This window comes from Ambystoma mexicanum, chromosome 7p, assembly GCF_040938575.1.
Source record: "Ambystoma mexicanum isolate Mex_15411 chromosome 7p, UKY_AmexF1_1, whole genome shotgun sequence".
Classification (NCBI taxonomy): Eukaryota; Metazoa; Chordata; class Amphibia; order Caudata; family Ambystomatidae; genus Ambystoma; species Ambystoma mexicanum.
The window spans coordinates 812,246,630-812,269,023 of NC_090939.1; positions in this window are offsets into that span (position 1 = coordinate 812,246,630).

Here is a 22,394-nt window from a genome sequence, read left to right on the forward strand (position 1 = left end):
TATTTTTGGGAATTTCAGTGGTCTAGGATACGTGTTAATGCCCCTTTCAGGCTGCAAATGTTTTTGGGACATTCAGGGCTCTCTGACACCATTTTTGGGCCACAACCATTTTCTGGACTTTAGGGGGTCTAGGATGCCTCTAAACCCCTTTTTTCCTCCTCCAAAGTTTTCTACATTTTTGCAGGCCTAAGATGCACTTTAAGGTATTTTTTGGGCTGCTAACATTTTCAGAACTTTCAGGGGTGTAGTATGCATTTTCTGTGCCAAAAATATTTTGGGGAATTTCAGTGGTCTAGGATGCGGGTTAATGCCCTTTTCATTCTGCAAATGTTTTTGGGGCATTCAGAGCTCTCTGACACAGATTTTGGGCCACCAACATTTTCTGGACTTTAGGGGGTCTAGGATGCCTGTAAACCCCTTTTTTGGACCTTCAAAGTTTTCAACATTTGTGCAGGCCTAAGAAGCATTTTAAGACCTTTTTTTGAGCTGCCAACATTCTCTGATCTTTCAGGGTTGTAGGATGCATTTTTTGTGCCAAAAATATTTTGGGGAATTTCAGTGGTCTAGGATGCGACTTAATGCCCCTTTCAGGCTGCAAATCTGTTTGGGACATTCAGAGCTCTCTGACACTGTTTTTGGGCCACCAACATTTTCTGGACTTTAGGGGGTCTAGGATGCCTGTAAACCCCTTTTTTGGGCCTCCAAAGTTTTCAACATTTTTACAGGCGTGAAATGCATTTTAAGGACTTTTTTGGGCTGCTAACATATTCTGAGCCTTAGGGGTGTAGGATGCATTTTTCGTGCAACAAATATTTTTGGGAATTTCAGTGGTCTAGGATGCGAGTTAATGCCCCTTTCAGGCTGCAAATGTTTTTGGGAATTCAGGGCTCTCTGACACCATTTTAGGTCCGCAATCATTTTCTGGACTTCAGGGGGTCTAGGATGCCTGTTACCCCTTTTTTGGGCCTCCAAAGTTTTCAACATTTTTGCAGGCCTAAAATGCATTTTAAGGCCTTTTTTGGGTTGCTAACATATTCTGAGCTTCAGGTGTATAGGTTGCATGTTTCATGCCAAAAATATTTTGGGGAATTTCAGTGGTTAGGATGCGGCTTAATGCCCCTTTCAGGCTGCAAATGTTTTTGAAACATTCAGGGCTCTCTGACACCATTTTTGGGCCACCAACATTTTCTGGAGTTTAGGGGGTCTAGGATGCCTCTAAACCCCTTTTTGCCACCTCCAAAGTTTTCTACATTTTTGCAGGCCTAAGATGCACTTTAAGGCATTTTTGGGCTGCTAACATTTTCAGAACTTTCAGGGGTGTAGTATGCATTTTTTGTGCCAAAAATATTTTTGGGAATTTCAGTGGTCTAGGATGCGACTTAATGCCCCTTTCAGGCTGCAAATCTGTTTGGGACATTCAGAGCTCTCTGACACTGTTTTTGGGCCACAAACATTTTCTGGACTTTAGGAGGTCTAGGATGCCTGTAAACCCCATTTTGGGCCTCCAAAGTTTTCAACATTTTTGCAGGCGTAAAATGCATTTTAAGGCCTTTTTTGGGCTGCTAACATATTCTGAGCTTTCAGGGGTGTAGGATGCATTTTTCCGTGCCAAAAATATTTTTGGGAATTTCAGTGGTCTAGGATGTGGCTTAATGCCCCTTTCAGGCTGCAAATGTTTTTGGGACATTCAGAGCTCTCTGACACCGATTTTGGCCCACCAACATTTTCTGGACTTTAGGGGGTCTAGGATGCCTGTAAACCCCTTTTTTCGGCCTCCAAAGGTTTCAACATTTTTGCAGGCCTAAAATGCATTTTAAGGCCTTTTTTGGGCTGCTAACATATTCTGAGCCTTAGGGGTGTAGGATGCATTTTTCGTACAAAAAATATTTTTTGGGAATTTCAGTGGTCTAGGATGCGGGTTAATGCCCCTTTCAGGCTTCAAATGTTTTTGGGACATTCAGGGCTCTCTGACACCATTTTTGGGCCACCAACATTTTCTGGACTTTAGGGGGTCTAGGATGCCTCTAAACCCCTTTTTTCCATCTCCAAAGTTTTCAACATTTTTGCAGGCCTAAAATGCATTTTAGGGCATTTTTGGGCAGCTAACATTTTCAGAACTTTCAGGGGTGTAGTATGCATTTTTTGTGCCAAAAATATTTTTGGGAATTTCAGTGGTCTAGGATGCGGGTTAATGCCCCTTTCAGGCTGCAAATGTTTTTGGGACATTCAGGGCTCTCTGACACCATTTTTGGGCCACAACCATTTTCTGGACTTTAGGGGGTCTAGGATGCCTCTAAACCCCTTTTTTCCACCTCCAAAGTTTTCTACATTTTTGCAGGCCTAAGATGCACTTTAAGGCATTTTTTGGGCTGCTAACATTTTCAGAACTTTCAGGGGTGTAGTATGCATTTTCTGTGCCAAAAATATTTTGGGGAATTTCAGTGGTCTAGGATGCGGGTTAATGCCCTTTTCATTCTGCAAATGTTTTTGAGGCATTCAGAGCTCTCTGACACAGATTTTGGCCCACCAACATTTTCTGGACTTTAGGAGGTCTAGGATGCCTCTGAACCCCTTTTTTGGACCTTCAAAGTTTTCAACATTTTTGTAGGCTTAAGATGCATTTTAGGTCCTTTTTTTGAGATGCCAACATATTCTGAGCTTCAGGGGTGTAGGATGCATTTTTCGTGCCAAAAATATTTTTGGGAATTTCAGTGGTCTAGGATGCGGGTTAATGCCCGTTTCACTCTGCAAATGTTTTTGGGGCATTCAGAGCTCTCTGACACAGATTTTGGGCCACCAACATTTTCTGGACTTTAGGGGGTCTAGGATGCTTGTAAACCCCTTTTTTGGGCCTCCAAAGTTTTCAACATTTTTACAGGCGTGAAATGCATTTTAAGGACTTTTTTGGGCTGCTAACATATTCTGAGCCTTAGGTGTATAGGTTGCATGTTTCATGCCAAAAATATTTTGGGGAATTTCAGTGGTTAGGATGCGGCTTAATGCCCTTTTCATTCTGCAAATGTTTTTGGGGCATTCAGAGCTCTCTGACACAGATTTTGGCCCACCAACATTTTCTGGACTTTAGGAGGTCTAGGATGCCTCTGAACCCCTTTTTTGGACCTTCAAAGTTTTCAACATTTGTGCAGGCCTAAGAAGCATTTTAAGACCTTTTTTTGAGCTGCCAACATTTTCTGATCTTTCAGGGTTGTAGGATGCATTTTTTGTGCCAAAAATATTTTGGGGAATTTCAGTGGTCTAGGATGCGACTTAATGCCCCTTTCAGGCTGCAAATCTGTTTGGGACATTCAGAGCTCTCTGACACTGTTTTTGGGCCACCAACATTTTCTGGACTTTAGGGGGTCTAGGATGCTTGTAAACCCCTTTTTTGGACCTTCAAAGTTTTCAACATTTGTGTAGGCATAAGATGCATTTTAAGTCCTTTTTTTGAGATGCCAACATTTTCTAATCTTTCCGGGTTATAGGATGCATTTTTTGTGCCAAAAATATTTTTGGGAATTTCAGTGTTCTGGGATGTGGGTTAGTGCCACTTTCAGGCTGCAAATGTTTTTGGGACATTCAGAGCTCTCTGACACCAAGTTTGGCCCACCAACATTTTCTGGACTTTAGGGGGTCTAGGATGCCTGTAAACCCCTTTTTTGGTCCTTCAAAGTTTTCAACATTTTTGCAGGCCTAAAATGCATTTTAAGGCCTTTTTAAGGCTGCTAACATATTCTGAGCTTCAGGGGTGTAGGATGCATTTTTCGTGCCAAAAATATTTTTGGGAATTTCAGTGGTCTAGGATGCGGGTTAATGCCTGTTTCACTCTGCAATGTTTTTGGGACATTCAGGGCTCTCTGACACAATTTATGGGCCACCAACATCTTCTGGACTTTAGGGGGTCTAGGATGCCTGTAAACCACTTTTTTGGTCCTTCAACGTTTTCAACATTTTTGCAGGCCTAAAATGCATTTTAAGGCATTTTTGGGCTGCTAACATTTTCAGAACTTTCAGGGGTGTAGTATGCATTTTTTGTGCCAAAAATATTTTTGGGAATTTCAGTGGTCTAGGATGCGGGTTAATGCCCCTTTCAGACTGTAAATGTTTTTGGGACATTCAGGGCTCTCTGACACCATTTTAGGGCCACCAACATTTTCTGGACTTTAGGGGGTCTAGGATGCCTGTAAACCCCTTTTTTGGCCCTTCAAAGTTTTCAACATTTTTGCAGGCCTAAAATGCATTTTAAGGCCTTTTTAAGGCTGCTAACATATTCTGAGCTTCAGGGGTGTAGGATGCATTTTTCGTGCCAAAAATATTTTTGGGAATTTCAGTGGTCTAGGATGCGGGTTAATGCCCCTTTGAGGCTGCAAATGTTTTTGGGACATTCAGAGCTCTCTGACACAGATTTTGGCCCACCAACATTTTCTGGACTTTAGGGGGTCTAGGATGCCTGTAAACCCCTTTTTTGGGCCTCCAAAGTTTTCAACTATTTTGCAGGCCTAAAATGCATTTTAAGGCCTTTTTTGGGCTGCTAACATATTCTGAGCTTTCAGGGGTGTAGGATGCATTTTTCGTGCCAAAAATATTTTTGGGAATTTCAGTGGTCTAGGATGCAGGTTAATGCCCGTTTCGCTCTGCAAATGTTTTTGGGACATTCAGGGCTCTCTGACACCATTTTTGGGCCACCAACATTTTCTGGACTTTAGGGGGTCTAGGATGCCTGTAAACCCCTTTTTTGGTCCTTCAAAGTTTTCAACATTTTTGCAGGCCTAAAATGCATTTTAAGGCATTTTTTGGGCTGCTAACATTTTCAGAACTTTCAGGGGTGTAGTATGCATTTTTTGTGCCAAAAATATTTTTGGGAATTTCAGTGGTCTAGGATGCGGGTTAATGCCCCTTTCAGGCTGCAAATGTTTTTGGGACATTCAGGGCTCTCTGACACCATTTTTGGGCCACCAACATTTTCTGGACTTTAGGGGGTGTAGGATGCCTGTAAACCCCTTTTTTGGTCCTTCAAAGTTTTCAACATTTTTGCAGGCCTAAAATGCATGTTAAGGCCTTTTTTGTGCTGCTAACATATTCTGAGCTTTCAGGGGTGTAGGATGCATTTTTCTTGCCAAAAATATTATTGGGAATTTCAGTGGTCTAGGATGCGGGTTAATGCCCCTTTCAGGCTGACAATGTTGTTGGGACATTCAGAGCTCTCTGACACAGATTTTGGCCCACCAACATTTTCTGGACTTAGGGGGTCTAGGATGCCTCTAAACCCCTTTTTGCCACCTCCAAAGTTTTCTACATTTTTGCAGGCCTAAGATGCACTTTAAGGCATTTTTGGGCTGCTAACATTTTCAGAACTTTCAGGGGTGTAGTATGCATTTTTTGTGCCAAAAATATTTTTGGGAATTTCAGTGGTCTAGGATGCGGGTTAATGCCCCTTTCAGGCTGCAAATGTTTTTGGGACATTCAGGGCTCTCTGACACCATTTTTGGGCCACCAAATTTTCTGGACTTTAGGGGGTCTAGGATGCCTGTAAACCCCTTTTTTGGCCCTTCAAAGTTTTCAACATTTTTGCAGGCCTAAAATGCATTTTAAGGCTTTTTTTGGGCTGCTAACATATTCTGAGCTTCAGGGGTGTAGTATGCATTTTTCGTGCCAAAAATATTTTTGGGAATTTCAGTGACCTAGAATGCGGGTTAATGCCCCTTTGAGGTTGCAAATGTTTTTGGGACATTCAGAGCTCTCTGACACAGATTTTGGCCCACCAACATTTTCTGGACTTTAGGGGGTCTAGGATGCCCCTAAACCCCTTTTTTCCATCTCCAAAGTTTTCAACATTTTTGCTGGCCTAAAATGCATTTTAGGGCATTTTTGGGCAGCTAACATTTTCAGAACTTTCAGGGGTGTAGTATGCATTTTTTGTGCCAAAAATATTTTTGGGAATTTCAGTGGTCTAGGATGCGGGTTAATGCCCCTTTCAGGCTGCAAATGTTTTTGGGACGTTCAGGGCTCTCTGACACCATTTCTGGGCCACAACCATTTTCTGGACTTTAGGGGGTCTAGGATGCCTCTAAATCCCTTTTTTCCACCGCCAAAGTTTTCTACATTTTTGCAGGCCTAAGATGCACTTTAAGGCATTTTTTGGGCTGCTAACATTTTCAGAACTTTCAGGGGTGTAGTATGCATTTTCTGTGCCAAAAATATTTTTGGGAATTTCAGTGGTCTAGGATGCGGGTTAATGCCCTTTTCATTCTGCAAATGTTTTTGGGGCATTCAGAGCTCTCTGACACAGATTTTGGCCCACCAACATTTTCTGGACTTTAGGGGGTTTAGGATGCCTGTAAACCCCTTTTTTGGACCTTCAAAGTTTTCAACATTTGTGTAGGCATAAGATGCACTTTAAGGCATTTTTTGGGCTGCTAACATTTTCAGAACTTTCAGGGGTGTAGTATGTATTTTTTGTGCCAAAAATATTTTTGGGAATTTCAGTGGTCTAGGATGCGGGTTAATGCCCCTTTCAGGCTGTAAATGTTTTTGGGACATTCAGGGCTCTCTGACACCATTTTTGGGCCACCAACATTTTCTGGACTTTAGGGGGTCTAGGATGCCTGTAAACCCCTTTTTTGGCCCTTCAAAGTTTTCAACATTTTTGCAGGCCTAAAATGCATTTTAAGGCCTTTTTAAGGCTGCTAACATATTCTGAGCTTCAGGGGTGTAGGATGCATTTTTCGTGCCAAAAATATTTTTGGGAATTTCAGTGGTCTAGGATGCGGGTTAATGCCCCTTTCAGGCTTCAAATGTTTTTGGGACATTCAGGGCTCTCTGACACCATTTTTGGGCCACCAACATTTTCTGGACTTTAGGGGGTCTAGGATGCCTCTAAACCCCTTTTTTCCATCTCCAAAGTTTTCAACATTTTTGCAGGCCTAAAATGCATTTTAGGGCATTTTTGGGCAGCTAACATTTTCAGAACTTTCAGGGGTGTAGTATGCATTTTTTGTGCCAAAAATATTTTTGGGAATTTCAGTGGTCTAGGATGCGGGTTAATGCCCGTTTCAGGCTGCAAATGTTTTTGGGACATTCAGTGCTCTCTGACACCATTTTTGGGCCACAACCATTTTCTGGACTTTAGGGGGTCTAGGATGCCTCTAAACCCCTTTTTTCCACCTCCAAAGTTTTCTACATTTTTGCAGGCCTAAGATGCACTTTAAGGCATTTTTTGGGCTGCTAACATTTTCAGAACTTTCAGGGGTGTAGCATGCATTTTCTGTGCCAAAAATATTTTGGGGAATTTCAGTGGTCTAGGATGCGGGTTAATGCCCTGTTCATTCTGCAAATGTTTTGGGGGCATTCAGAGCTCTCTGACACAGATTTTGGCCCACCAACATTTTCTGGACTTTAGGAGGTCTAGGATGCCTCTGAACCCCTTTTTTGGACCTTCAAAGTTTTCAACATTTTTGTAGGCTTAAGATGCATTTTAGGTCCTTTTTTTGAGATGCCAACATATTCTGAGCTTCAGGGGTGTAGGATGCATTTTTCGTGCCAAAAATATTTTTGGGAATTTCAGTGGTCTAGGATGCGGGTTAATGCCCGTTTCACTCTGCAAATGTTTTTGGGGCATTCAGAGCTCTCTGACACAGATTTTGGGCCACCAACATTTTCTGGACTTTAGGGGGTCTAGGATGCTTGTAAACCCCTTTTTTGGGCCTCCAAAGTTTTCAACATTTTTACAGGCGTGAAATGCATTTTAAGGACTTTTTTGGGCTGCTAACATATTCTGAGCCTTAGGTGTATAGGTTGCATGTTTCATGCCAAAAATATTTTGGGGAATTTCAGTGGTTAGGATGCGGCTTAATGCCCTTTTCATTCTGCAAATGTTTTTGGGGCATTCAGAGCTCTCTGACACAGATTTTGGCCCACCAACATTTTCTGGACTTTAGGAGGTCTAGGATGCCTCTGAACCCCTTTTTTGGACCTTCAAAGTTTTCAACATTTGTGCAGGCCTAAGAAGCATTTTAAGACCTTTTTTTGAGCTGCCAACATTTTCTGATCTTTCAGGGTTGTAGGATGCATTTTTTGTGCCAAAAATATTTTGGGGAATTTCAGTGGTCTAGGATGCGACTTAATGCCCCTTTCAGGCTGCAAATCTGTTTGGGACATTCAGAGCTCTCTGACACTGTTTTTGGGCCACCAACATTTTCTGGACTTTAGGGGGTCTAGGATGCTTGTAAACCCCTTTTTTGGACCTTCAAAGTTTTCAACATTTGTGTAGGCATAAGATGCATTTTAAGTCCTTTTTTTGAGATGCCAACATTTTCTGATCTTTCAGTTTTGTAGGATGCATTTTTTGTGCCAAAAATATTTTTGGGAATTTCAGTGTTCTGGGATGTGGGTTAGTGCCACTTTCAGGCTGCAAATGTTTTTGGGACATTCAGAGCTCTCTGACACCAAGTTTGGCCCACCAACATTTTCTGGACTTTAGGGGGTCTAGGATGCCTGTAAACCCCTTTTTTGGTCCTTCAAAGTTTTCAACATTTTTGCAGGCCTAAAATGCATTTTAAGGCCTTTTTAAGGCTGCTAACATATTCTGAGCTTCAGGGGTGTAGGATGCATTTTTCGTGCCAAAAATATTTTTGGGAATTTCAGTGGTCTAGGATGCGGGTTAATGCCCCTTTGAGGCTGGAAATGTTTTTGGGACATTCAGGGCTCTCTGACACCATTTTTGGCCCACCAACATTTTCTGGACTTTAGGGGGTCTAGGATGCCGGTAAACCCCTTTTTTGGTCCTCCAAAGTTTTCAACATTTTTGCAGGCCTAAAATGCATTTTAAGCCCTTTTTTGGGCTGCTAACATATTCTGAGCTTTCAGGGGTGTAGGATGCCTTTTTCGTGCCAAAAATATTTTTTGAGAATTTCAGTGGTCTAGGATGTGGGTTAATGCCCCTTTCAGGCTGACAATGTTGTTGGGACATTCAGAGCTCTCTGACACAGATTTTGGCCCACCAACATTTTCTGGAGTTAGGGGGTCTAGGATGCCTCTAAACCCCTTTTTGCCACCTCCAAAGTTTTCTACATTTTTGCAGGCCTAAGATGCACTTTAAGGCATTTTTGGGCTGCTAACATTTTCAGAACTTTCAGGGGTGTAGTATGCATTTTTTGTGCTAAAATTTTTTTGGGGAATTTCAGTGGTCTAGGATGCGGGTTAATGCCTGTTTCACTCTGCAATGTTTTTGGGCTCTCTGACACAATTTATGGGCCACCAACATCTTCTGGACTTTAGGGGGTCTAGGATGCCTGTAAACCACTTTTTTGGTCCTTCAACGTTTTCAACATTTTTGCAGGCCTAAAATGCATTTTAAGGCATTTTTGGGCTGCTAACATTTTCAGAACTTTCAGGGGTGTAGTATGCATTTTTTGTGCCAAAAATATTTTTGGGAATTTCAGTGGTCTAGGATGCGGGTTAATGCCCCTTTCAGACTGTAAATGTTTTTGGGACATTCAGGGCTCTCTGACACCATTTTAGGGCCACCACATTTTCTGGACTTTAGGGGGTCTAGGATGCCTGTAAACCCCTTTTTTGGCCCTTCAAAGTTTTCAACATTTTTGCAGGCCTAAAATGCATTTTAAGGCCTTTTTAAGGCTGCTAACATATTCTGAGCTTCAGGGGTGTAGGATGCATTTTTCGTGCCAAAAATATTTTTGGGAATTTCAGTGGTCTAGGATGCGGGTTAATGCCCCTTTGAGGCTGCAAATGTTTTTGGGACATTCAGAGCTCTCTGACACAGATTTTGGCCCACCAACATTTTCTGGACTTTAGGGGGTCTAGGATGCCTGTAAACCCCTTTTTGGGCCTCCAAAGTTTTCAACTATTTTGCAGGCCTAAAATGCATTTTAAGGCCTTTTTTGGGCTGCTAACATATTCTGAGCTTTCAGGGGTGTAGGATGCATTTTTCGTGCCAAAAATATTTTTGGGAATTTCAGTGGTCTAGGATGCAGGTTAATGCCCGTTTCGCTCTGCAAATGTTTTTGGGACATTCAGGGCTCTCTGACACCATTTTTGGGCCACCAACATTTTCTGGACTTTAGGGGGTCTAGGATGCCTGTAAACCCCTTTTTTGGTCCTTCAAAGTTTTCAACATTTTTGCAGGCCTAAAATGCATTTTAAGGCATTTTTTGGGCTGCTAACATTTTCAGAACTTTCAGGGGTGTAGTATGCATTTTTTGTGCCAAAAATATTTTTGGGAATTTCAGTGGTCTAGGATGCGGGTTAATGCCCCTTTCAGGCTGTAAATGTTTTTGGGACATTCAGGGCTCTCTGACACCATTTTTGGGCCACCAACATTTTCTGGTCTTTAGGGTGTCTAGGATGCCTCTAAACCCCTTTTTTCCATCTCCAAAGTTTTCAACATTTTTGCAGGCCTAAAATGCATTTTAGGGCATTTTTGGGCAGCTAACATTTTCAGAACTTTCAGGGGTGTAGTATGCATTTTTTGTGCCAAAAATATTTTTGGGAATTTCAGTGGTCTAGGATACGTGCTAATGCCCCTTTCAGGCTGCAAATGTTTTTGGGACATTCAGGGCTCTCTGACACCATTTTTGGGCCACAACCATTTTCTGGACTTTAGGGGGTCTAGGATGCCTCTAAACCCCTTTTTTACTCCTCCAAAGTTTTCTACATTTGTGCAGGCCTAAGAAGCATTTTAAGACCTTTTTTTGAGCTGCCAACATTCTCTGATCTTTCAGGGTTGTAGGATGCATTTTTTGTGCCAAAAATATTTTGGGGAATTTCAGTGGTCTAGGATGCGACTTAATGCCCCTTTCAGGCTGCAAATCTGTTTGGGACATTCAGAGCTCTCTGACACTGTTTTTGGGCCACCAACATTTTCTGGACTTTAGGGGGTCTAGGATGCCTGTAAACCCCTTTTTTGGGCCTCCAAAGTTTTCAACATTTTTACAGGCGTGAAATGCATTTTAAGGACTTTTTTGGGCTGCTAACATATTCTGAGCCTTAGGGGTGTAGGATGCATTTTTCGTGCAACAAATATTTTTGGGAATTTCAGTGGTCTAGGATGCGAGTTAATGCCCCTTTCAGGCTGCAAATGTTTTTGGGAATTCAGGGCTCTCTGACACCATTTTAGGTCCGCAATCATTTTCTGGACTTCAGGGGGTCTAGGATGCCTGTTACCCCTTTTTTGGGCCTCCAAAGTTTTCAACATTTTTGCAGGCCTAAAATGCATTTTAAGGCCTTTTTTGGGTTGCTAACATATTCTGAGCTTCAGGTGTATAGGTTGCATGTTTCATGCCAAAAATATTTTGGGGAATTTCAGTGGTTAGGATGCGACTTAATGCCCCTTTCAGGCTGCAAATGTTTTTGAAACATTCAGGGCTCTCTGACACCATTTTAGGTCCGCAATCATTTTCTGGACTTCAGGGGGTCTAGGATGCCTGTTACCCCTTTTTTGGGCCTCCAAAGTTTTCAACATTTTTGCAGGCCTAAAATGCATTTTAAGTCCTTTTTTGTGCTGCTAACATATTCTGAGCTTTCAGGGGTGTAGGATGCATTTTTCTTGCCAAAAATATTATTGGGAATTTCAGTGGTCTAGGATGCGGGTTAATGCCCCTTTCAGGCTGACAATGTTGTTGGGATATTCAGAGCTCTCTGACACAGATTTTGGCCCACCAACATTTTCTGGATTTAGAGGGTCTAGGATGCCTCTAAACCCCTTTTTGCCACCTCCAAAGTTTTCTACATTTTTGCAGGCCTAAGATGCACTTTAAGGCATTTTTGGGCTGCTAACATTTTCAGAACTTTCAGGGGTGTAGTATGCATTTTTTGTGCCAAACATATTTTTGGGAATTTCAGTGGTCTAGGATGCGGGTTAATGCCTGTTTCACTCTGCAAATGTTTTTGGGACATTCAGGGCTCTCTGACACAATTTTTGGGCCACCAACATCTTCTGGACTTTAGGGGGTCTAGGATGCCTGTAAACCCCTTTTTTGGGCCTCCAAAGTTTTCAACATTTTTGCAGGCCTAAAACGCATTTTAAGGCCTTTTTTGGGCTGCTAACATATTCTGAGCTTTCAGGGGTGTAGGATGCATTTTTCGTGCCAAAAATATTTTTGGGAATTTCAGTGGTCTAGGATGCGACTTAATGCCCCTTTCAGGCTGCAAATCTGTTTTGGACATTCAGAGCTCTCTGACACTGTTTTTGGGCCACAAACATTTTCTGGACTTTAGGAGGTCTAGGATGCCTGTAAACCCCATTTTGGGCCTCCAAAGTTTTCAACATTTTTGCAGGCGTAAAATGCATTTTAAGGCCTTTTTTGGGCTGCTAACATATTCTGAGCCTTAGGGGTGTAGGATGCATTTTTCGTACAAAAAATATTTTTTGGGAATTTCAGTGGTCTAGGATGCGGGTTAATGCCCCTTTCAGGCTGCAAATGTTTTTGGGACATTCAGGGCTCTCTGACACCATTTTTGGGCAACAACCATTTTCTGGACTTTAGGGGGTCTAGGATGCCTCTAAACTCCTTTTTTCCACCTCCAAAGTTTTCTACATTTTTGCAGGCCTACGATGAACTTTAAGGCATTTTTGGGCTGCTAACATTTTCAGAACTTTCCGGGATGTAGGATGCATTTTTTGTGCCAAAAATATTTTTGGGAATTTCAGTGGTCTGGGATGTGGGTTAGTGCCACTCTAAGGCTGCAAATGTTTTTGGGACATTCAGAGCTCTCTGACACCGATTTTGGGCCACCAACATTTTCTGGACTTTAGGGGGTCTAGGATGCCTGTAAACCCCTTTTTTCGGCCTCCAAAGTTTTCAACATTTTTGCACACCTAAGAAGCATTTGAAGTCCTTTTTTTGAGCTGCCAACATTTTCTGATCTTTCAGGGTTGTAGGATGCATTTTTTGTGCCAAAAATATTTTTGGGAATTTCAGTGGTCTAGGATGCGGGTTAATGCCCCTTTCAGGCTGCAAATCTGTTTGGGACATTCAGAGCTCTCTGACACTGTTTTTGGGCCACAGACATTTTCTAGACTTTAGGGGGTCTAGGATGCCTGTAAACCCCTTTTTTGGTCCTTCAAAGTTTTCAACATTTTTGCAGGCCTAAAATGCATTTTAAGGCCTTTTTTGGGCTGCTAACATATTCTGAGCTTCAGGGGTATAGGTTGCATTTTTCATGCCAAAAATATTTTGGGGAATTTCAGTGATCTAGGATGCGGCTTAATGCCCCTTTCAGGCTGCAAATGTTTTTGGGACATTCAGAGCTCCCTGACACCGATTTTGGCCCACCACCATTTTCTGGACTTTACGGGGTTGAGGATGCCTGTAAACCCCTTTTTTGGGCCTCCAAAGTTTTCAACATTTTTGCAGGCCTAAAATGCATTTTAAGGCCTTTTTTGGGCTGCTAACATATTCTGAGCTTTCAGGGGCGTAGGATGCATTTTTCGTGCAAAAAATATTTTTGGGAATTTCAGTGGTCTAGGATGCGGGTTAATGCCCCTTTCATGCTGCAAATGTTTTTGGGACATTCAGGGCTCTCTGACACCATTTTTGGGCCACCAACATTTTCTGGACTTTAGGGGGTGTAGGATGCCTGTAAACCCCTTTTTTCCACCTCCAAAGTTATCAACATTTTTGCAAGCCTAAGATGCACTTTAAGGCATTTTTGTGCTGCTAACATTTTCAGAACTTTCAGGGGTGTAGTATGCATTTTTTGTGCCAAAAATATTTTGGGGAATTTCAGTGGTCTAGGATGCGGCTTAATGCCCCTTTTAGGCTGCAAATCTGTTTGGGACATGCAGAGCTCTCTGACACTGTTTTTGGGCCACCAACATTTTCTGGACTTTAGGGGGTCTAGGATGTCTGTAAACCCCTTTTTTGGGCCTCCAAAGTTTTCAACATTTTTGCAGGCCTAAAATGCATTTTAAGGCCTTTTTTGGGCTGCTAACATATTCTGAGCCTTAGGGGTGACAGATGCATTTTTCATGCAAAAAATATTTTTTTGAATTTCAGTGGTCTAGGATGCGGGTTAATGCCCCTTTCAGGCTGCAAATGTTTTTGGGACATTCAGGGCTCTCTGACACCATTTTTGGGCCACCAACATTTTCTGGACTTTACGGGGTCTAGGATGCCTGTAAACACCTTTTTTCGGCCTCCAAAGTTTTCAACATTTTTGCAGGCCTAAAATGCATTTTAAGGCCTTTTTTGGGCTGCTAACATATTCTGAGCTTTCAGGGGTGTAGGATGCATTTTTCATGCCAAAAATATTTTGGAGAATTGCAGTGGTCTAGGATGTGGCTTAATGCCCCTTTCAGGCTGCAAATGTTTTTGGGACATTCAGAGCTCTCTGACACCGCTTTTGGCCCACCAACTTTTTCTGGACTTTAGGGGGTCTAGGATGCCTGTAAACCCCTTTTTTCGGCCTCCAAAGGTTTCAACATTTTTGCAGGCCTAAAATGCATTTTAAGGCCTTTTTTGGGCTGCTAACATATTCTAAGCCTTAGGGGTGTAGGATGCATTTTTCGTGCAAAAAATATTTTTGGGAATTTCAGTGGTCTAGGATGCGGGTTAATACCCCTTTCAGGCTGCAAATGTTTTTGGGAATTCAGGGCTCTCTGACACCATTTTAGGTCCGCAATCATTTTCTGGACTTCAGGGGGTCTAGGATGCCTGTTACCCCTTTTTTGGGCCTCCAAAGTTTTCAACATTTTTGCAGGCCTAAAATGCATTTTAAGGCCTTTTTTGGGTTGCTAACATATTCTGAGCTTCAGGTGTATAGGTTGCATGTTTCATGCCAAAAATATTTTGGGGAATTTCAGTGGTTAGGATGCGGCTTAATGCCCCTTTCAGGCTGCAAATGTTTTTGAAACATTCAGGGCTCTCTGACACCATTTTTGGGCCACCAACATTTTCTGGAGTTTAGGGGGTCTAGGATGCCTGTAAACCCCTTTTTTGTTCCTTCAAAGTTTTCAACATTTTTTCAGGCCTAAAATGCATTTTAAGGCCTTTTTTTGTGCTGCTAACATATTCTGAGCTTTCAGGGGTGTAGGATGCATTTTTCTTGCCAAAAATATTATTGGGAATTTCAGTGGTCTAGGATGCGGGTTAATGCCCCTTTCAGGCTGACAATGTTGTTGGGACATTCAGAGCTCTCTGACACAGATTTTGGCCCACCAACATTTTCTGGACTTAGAGGGTCTAGGATGCCTCTAAACCCCTTTTTGCCACCTCCAAAGTTTTCTACATTTTTGCAGGCCTAAGATGCACTTTAAGGCATTTTTGGGCTGCTAACATTTTCAGAACTTTCAGGGGTGTAGTATGCATTTTTTGTGCCAAAAATATTTTTGGGAATTTCAGTGGTCTAGGATGCGGGTTAATGCCCCTTTCAGGCTGCAAATGTTTTTGGGACATTCAGGGCTCTCTGACACAATTTTTGGGCCACCAACATCTTCTGGACTTTAGGGGGTCTAGGATGCCTGTAAACCCCTTTTTTGGTCCTTCAACGTTTTCAACATTTTTGCAGGCCTAAAATACATTTTAAGTCATTTTTGGGCTGCTAACATTTTCAGAAATTTCAGGGGTGTAGGATGCATTTTTCGTGCCAAAAATATTTTTGGGAATTTCAGTGGTCTAGGATGCGGGTTAATGCCCCTTTCAGGCTGCAAATGTTTTTGGCAATTCAGGGCTCTCTGACACCATTTTTTAGCCACAATAATTTTCTGGACTTTTGGGGGTCTATGATGCCTGTACCCCCTTTTCTGGGCCTCCAAAGTTTTCAACATTTTTGCAGGGCTAAAATGCATTTTAAGGCCTTTTTTGGGCTGCTAACATATTCTGAGCTTCAGGGGTATAGGTTGCACTTTTCATGCCAAAAATATTTTTGGGAATTTCAGTGGTCTAGGATGCGGGTTAATGCCGCTTTCAGGCTGCAAATGTTTTTGGGACATTCAGGGCTCTCTGACACCATTTATGGGCCACCAACATTTTCTGGACTTTAGGGGGTCTAGGATGCCTGTAAACCCCTTATTTGGTCCTTCAAAGTTTTCAACATTTTTGCAGGCCTAAAATGCATTTTAAGGCCTTTTTTGTGCTGCTAACATATTCTGAGCTTTCAGGGGTGTAGGATGCATTTTTCTTGCCAAAAATATTATTGGGAATTTCAGTGGTCTAGGATGCGGATTAATGCCCCTTTCAGGCTGACAATGTTGTTGGGACATTCAGAGCAGAGCTCTCTGACACAGATTTTGGCCCACCAACATTTTCTGGACTTAGGGGGTCTAGGATGCTTCTAAACCCCTTTTTGCCACCTCCAAAGTTTTCTACATTTTTGCAGGCCTAAAATGCACTTTAAGGCATTTTTGGGCTGCTAACATTTTCAGAACTTTCAGGGGTGTAGTATGCATTTTTTGTGCCAAAAATATTTTTGGGAATTTCAGTGGTCTAGGATGCGGGTTAATGCCCCTTTCAGGCTGCAAATGTTTTTGGGACATTCAGGACTCTCTGACACCATTTTTGGGCCACCAAATTTTCTGGATTTTAGGGGGTCTAGGATGCCTGTAAACCCCTTTTTTGGCTCTTCAAAGTTTTCAACATTTTTGCAGGCCTAAAATGCATTTTAAGGCTTTTTTTGGGCTGCTAACATATTGTGAGCTTCAGGGGTGTAGTATGCATTTTTCGTGCCAAAAGTATTTTTGGGAATTTCAGTGACCTAGAATGCGGGTTAATGCCCCTTTGAGGTTGCAAATGTTTTTGGGACATTCAGAGCTCTCTGACACAGATTTTGGCCCACCAACATTTTCTGGACATTAGGGGGTCTAGGATGCCTCTAAAACCCTTTTTTCCATCTCCAAAGTTTTCAACATTTTTGCAGGCCTAAAGTGCATTTTAGGGCATTTTTGGGCAGCTAACATTTTCAGAACTTTCAGGGGTGTAGTATGCATTTTTTGTGCCAAAAATATTTTTGGGAATTTCAGTGGTCTAGGATGCGGGTTAATGCCCCTTTCAGGCTGCAAATGTTTTTGGGACATTCAGGGCTCTCTGACACCATTTCTGGGCCACAACCATTTTCTGGACTTTAGGGGGTCTAGGATGCCTCTAAACCCCTTTTTTCCACCTCCAAAGTTTTCTACATTTTTGCAGGCCTAAGATGCACTTTAAGGCATTTTTTGGGCTGCTAACATTTTCAGAACTTTCAGGGGTGTAGTATGCATTTTGTGTGCCAAAAATATTTTTGGGAATTTCAGTGGTCTAGGATGCGGGTTAATGCCCTTTTCATTCTGCAAATGTTTTTGGGGCATTCAGAGCTCTCTGACACCAAGTTTGGCCCATGAACATTTTCTGGACTTTAGGGGGTCTAGGATGCCTGTAAACCCCTTTTTTGGTCCTTCAAAGTTTTCAACATTTTTGCAGGCCTAAAATCATTTTAAGGCCTTTTTAAGGCTGCTAACATATTCTGAGCTTCAGGGGTGTAGGATGCATTTTTCGTGCCAAAAATATTTTTGGGAATTTCAGTGGTCTAGGATGCGGGTTAATGCCCCTTTGAGGCTTGAAATATTTTTGGGACATTCAGGGCTCTCTGACACCATTTTTGGCCCACCAACATTTTCTGGACTTTAGGGGGTCTAGGATGCCTGTAAACCCCTTTTTTGGGCCTCCAAAGTTTTCAACATTTTTGCAGGCCTAAAATGCATTTTAAGGCCTTTTTTGGGCTGCTAACATATTCTGAGCTTTCAGGGGTGTAGGATGCATTTTTCGTGCCAAAAATATTTTTTGGGAATTTCAGTGGTCTAGGATGCGGGTTAATGCCCCTTTCAGGCTGCAAATGTTTTTGAAACATTCAGGGCTCTCTGACACCATTTTTGGGCCCCCAACATTTTCTGGAGTTTAGGGGGTCTAGGATGCCTGTAAACCCCTTTTTTGGTCCTTCAAAGTTTTCAACATTTTTGCAGGCCTAAAATGCATTTTAAGGCCTTTTTTGTGCTGCTAACATATTCTGAGCTTTCAGGGGTGTAGGATGCATTTTCCTTGCCAAAAATATTTTTTGGGAATTTCAGTGGTCTAGGATGCGGGTTAATGCCCCTTTCAGGCTGACAATGTTGTTGGGACATTCAGAGCTCTCTGACACAGATTTTGGCCCACCAACATTTTCTGGACTTATGGGGTCTAGGATGCCTCTAAACCCCTTTTTGCCACCTCCAAAGTTTTCTACATTTTTGCAGGCCTAAGATGCACTTTAAGGCATTTTTGGGCTGCTAACATTTTCAGAACTTTCAGGGGTGTAGTATGCATTTTTTGTGCCAAAAATTGTTTTGGGAATTTCAGTGGTCTAGGATGCGGGTTAATGCCTGTTTCACTCTGCAATGTTTTTGGGACATTCAGGGCTCTCTGACACAATTTATGGGCCACCAACATCTTCTGGACTTTAGGGGGTCTAGGATGTCTGTAAACCACTTTTTTGGTCCTTCAACGTTTTCAACACTTTTGCAGGCCTAAAATGCATTTTAAGGCATTTTTGGGCTGCTAACATTTTCAGAACTTTCAGGGGTGTAGTATGCATTTTTTGTGCCAAAAATATTTTTGGGAATTTCAGTGGTCTAGGATGCGGGTTAATGCCCCTTTCAGACTGTAAATGTTTTTGGGACATTCAGGGCTCTCTGACACCATTTTAGGGCCACCAACATTTTCTGGACTTTAGGGGGTCTAGGATGCCTGTAAACCCCTTTTTTGGCCCTTCAAAGTTTTCAACATTTTTGCAGGCCTAAAATGCATTTTAAGGCCTTTTTAAGGATGCTAACATATTCTGAGCTTTCAGGGGTGTAGGATGCATTTTTCGTGCCAAAAATATTTTTGGGAATTTCAGTGGTCTAGGATGCGGGTTAATGCCCCTTTGAGGCTGCAAATGTTTTTGGGACATTCAGAGCTCTCTGACACCGATTTTGGCCCACCAACATTTTCTGGACTTTAGGGGGTCTAGGATGCCTGTAAACCCCTTTTTTGGTCCTTCAAAGTTTTCAACATTTTTGCAGGCCTAAAATGCATTTTAAGGCATTTTTGGGCTGCTAACATTTTGAGAACTTTCAGGGGCGAAGTATGCATTTTTTGTGCCAAAAATATTTTTGGAAATTTCAGTGGTCTAGGATACGGGTTAATGCCCCTTTGAGGCTGCAAATGTTTTTGGGACATTCAGAGCTCTCTGACACCGATTTTGGCCCACCAACATTTTCTGGACTTTAGGGGGTCTAGGATGTCTGTAAACCCCTTTTTTGGGCCTCCAAAGTTTTCAACATTTTTGCAGGCCTAAAATGCATTTTAAGGCCTTTTTTGGGCTGCTAACATATTCTGAGCCCTAGGGGTGACGGATGCATTTTTCGTGCAAAAAATATTTTTGGGAATTTCAGTGGTCTAGGATGCGGCTTAATGCCCCTTTCAGGCTGCAAATGTATTTGGGGCATTCAGAGCTCCCTGACACCGATTTTGGCCCACCAACATTTTCTGGACTTTAGGGGGTCTAGGATGCCTGTAAACCCCTTTTTTCGGCCTCCAAGGTTTTCAACATTTTTGCAGGCCTAAAATGCATTTTAAGGCCTTTTTTGGGCTGCTAACATATTCTGAGCTTTCAGGGGTGTAGGATGCATTTTTCATGCCAAAAATATTTTGGAGAATTTCAGTGGTCTAGGATGCGGCTTAATGCCCCTTTCAGGCTGCAAATGTTTTTGGGACATTCAGAGCTCTCTGACACCGATTTTCTGGACTTTAGGGGGTCTAGGATGCCTGTAAACCTCTTTTTTTGGCCTCCAAAGGTTTCGACATTTTTGCAGTCCTAAAATGCATTTTAAGGCCTTTTTTGGGCTGCTAACATATTCTGAGCCTTAGGGGTGTAGGATGCATTTTTCATGCAAAAAATATTTTTGGGAATTTCAGTGGTCTAGGATGAGGGTTAATACCCCTTTCAGGCTGCAAATGTTTTTGTGGAATTCAGGGCTCTCTGACACCATTTTTGGGCCACCAACATTTTCTGGACTTTAGGGGGTCTACGATGCCTGTAAACCCCTTTTTTGGGCCTCCAAAGTTTTCAACATTTTTGCAGACCTAACATGCATTTTAAGGCCTTTTTTGGGCTGCTAACATATTCTGAGCTTCAGGGGTATAGGTTGCATTTTTCATGCCAAAAATATTTTGGGGAATTTCAGTGGTCTAGGATGCGGCTTAATGCCCCTTTCAGGCTGCAAATGTATTTGGGGCATTCAGAGCTCCCTGACACCGATTTTGGCCCACCAACATTTTCTGGACTTTAGGGGGTCTAGGATGCCTGTAAACCCCTTTTTTCGGCCTCCAAGGTTTTCAACATTTTTGCACACCTAAGAAGCATTTGAAGTCCTTTTTTTGAGCTGCCAACATTTTCTGATCTTTCAGGGTTGTAGGATGCATTTTTTGTGCCAAAAATATTTTGGGGAATTTCAGTGGTCTAGGATGCGACTTAATGCCTCTTTCAGGCTGCAAATCTGTTTGGGATATTCAGAACTCTCTGACACTGTTTTTGGGCCACAAACATTTTCTGGACTTTAGGGGGTCTATGATGCCTGTAAACCCCTTTTTTGGTCCTTCAAAGTTTTCAACATTTTTGCAGGCCTAAAATGCATTTTAAGGCCTTTTTTGGGCTGCTAACATATTCTGAGCTTCAGGGGTATAGGTTGCATTTTTCATGCCAAAAATATCTTGGGGAATTTCAGTGGTCTAGGATGCGGCTTAATGCCCCTTTCAGGCTGCAAATGTTTTTGGGACATTCAGAGCTCCCTGACACCGATTTTGGCCCACCAACATTTTCTGGACTTTAGGGGGTCTAGGATGCCTGTAAACCCCTTTTTTGGGCCTCCAAAATTTTCAACATTTTTGCAGGCGTAAAATGCATTTTAAGGCCTTTTTTGGGCTGCTAACATATTCTGAGCCTTAGCGGTGTAGGATGCATTTTCCGTGCAAAAAATAATTTTGGGAATTTCAGTGGTCTAGGATGCGGGTTAATGCCCCTTTCATGCTGCAAATGTTTTTGGGACATTCAGGGCTCTCTGACACCATTTTTGGGCCACCAACATTTTCTGGGCTTTAGGGGGTGTAGGATGCCTGTAAACCCCTTTTTTCCACATCCAAAGTTATCAACATTTTTTGCAAGCCTAAGATGCACTTTAAGGCATTTTTGTGCTGCTAACATTTTCAGAACTTTCAGGGGTGTAGTATGCATTTTTTGTGCCTAAAATATTTTGGGGAATATCAGTGGTCTAGGATGCAACTTAATGCCCCTTTCAGGCTGCAAATCTGTTTGGGACATGCAGAGCTCTCTGACACTGTTTTTGGGCCACCAACATTTTCTGGACTTTAGGGGGACTAGGATGTCTGTAAACCCCTTTTTTGGGCCTCCAAAGTTTTCAACATTTTTGCAGGCCTAAAATGCATTTTAAGGCCTTTTTTGGGCTGCTAACATATTCTGAGCCTTGGGGGTGACGGATGCATTTTTCGTGCAAAAAATATTTTTAGGAATTTCAGTGGTATAGGATGCGGGTTAATGCCCCTTTCAGGCTGCAAATGTTTTTGGGACATTCAGGGTTCTCTGACACCATTTATGGGCCACCAACATTTTCTGGACTTCAGGGGGTCTAGGATGCCTGTAAACCCCTTTTTTGGGCCTCCAAAATTGTCAACATTTTTGCAGGCCTAAAATGCATTTTAAGGCCTTTTTTGGGCTGCTAACATATTCGGAGCCTTAGGGGTGTAGGATGCATTTTGCGTGCAAAAAATATTTTTGGGAATTTCAGTGGTCTAGGATGCGGGTTAATACCCATTTCAGGCTGCAAATGTTATTGGGAATTCAGGGCTCTCTGACACCATTTTTGAGCCACAATCATTTTCTGGACTTTAGGGGGTCTAGGATGCCTGTACCCTCTTTTTTGGGCTTCCAAAGTTTTCAACATTTTTGCAGACCTAAAATGCATTTTAAGGCCTTTTTTGGGCTGCCAACATATTCTGAGCTTCAGGGGTATAGGTTGCATTTTTCATGCCAAAAATATTTTGGGGAATTTCAGTGGTCTAGGATGCGGGTTAATGCCCCTTTCATGCTGCAAATGTTTTTGGGACATTCAGGGCTCTCTGACACCATTTTTAGGCCACCAACATTTTCTGGACTTTAGGGGGTGTAGGATGCCTGTAAACCCCTTTTTTCCACCTCCAAAGTTATCAACATTTTTGCAAGCGTAAGATTCACTTTAAGGCATTTTTGTGCTGCTAACATATTCTGAGCCTTAGGGGTGACGGATGCATTTTTCGTGCAAAAAATATTTTTGGGAATTTCAGTGGTCTAGGATGCGGGTTAATGCCCCTTTCAGGCTGCAAATGTTTTTGGGACAT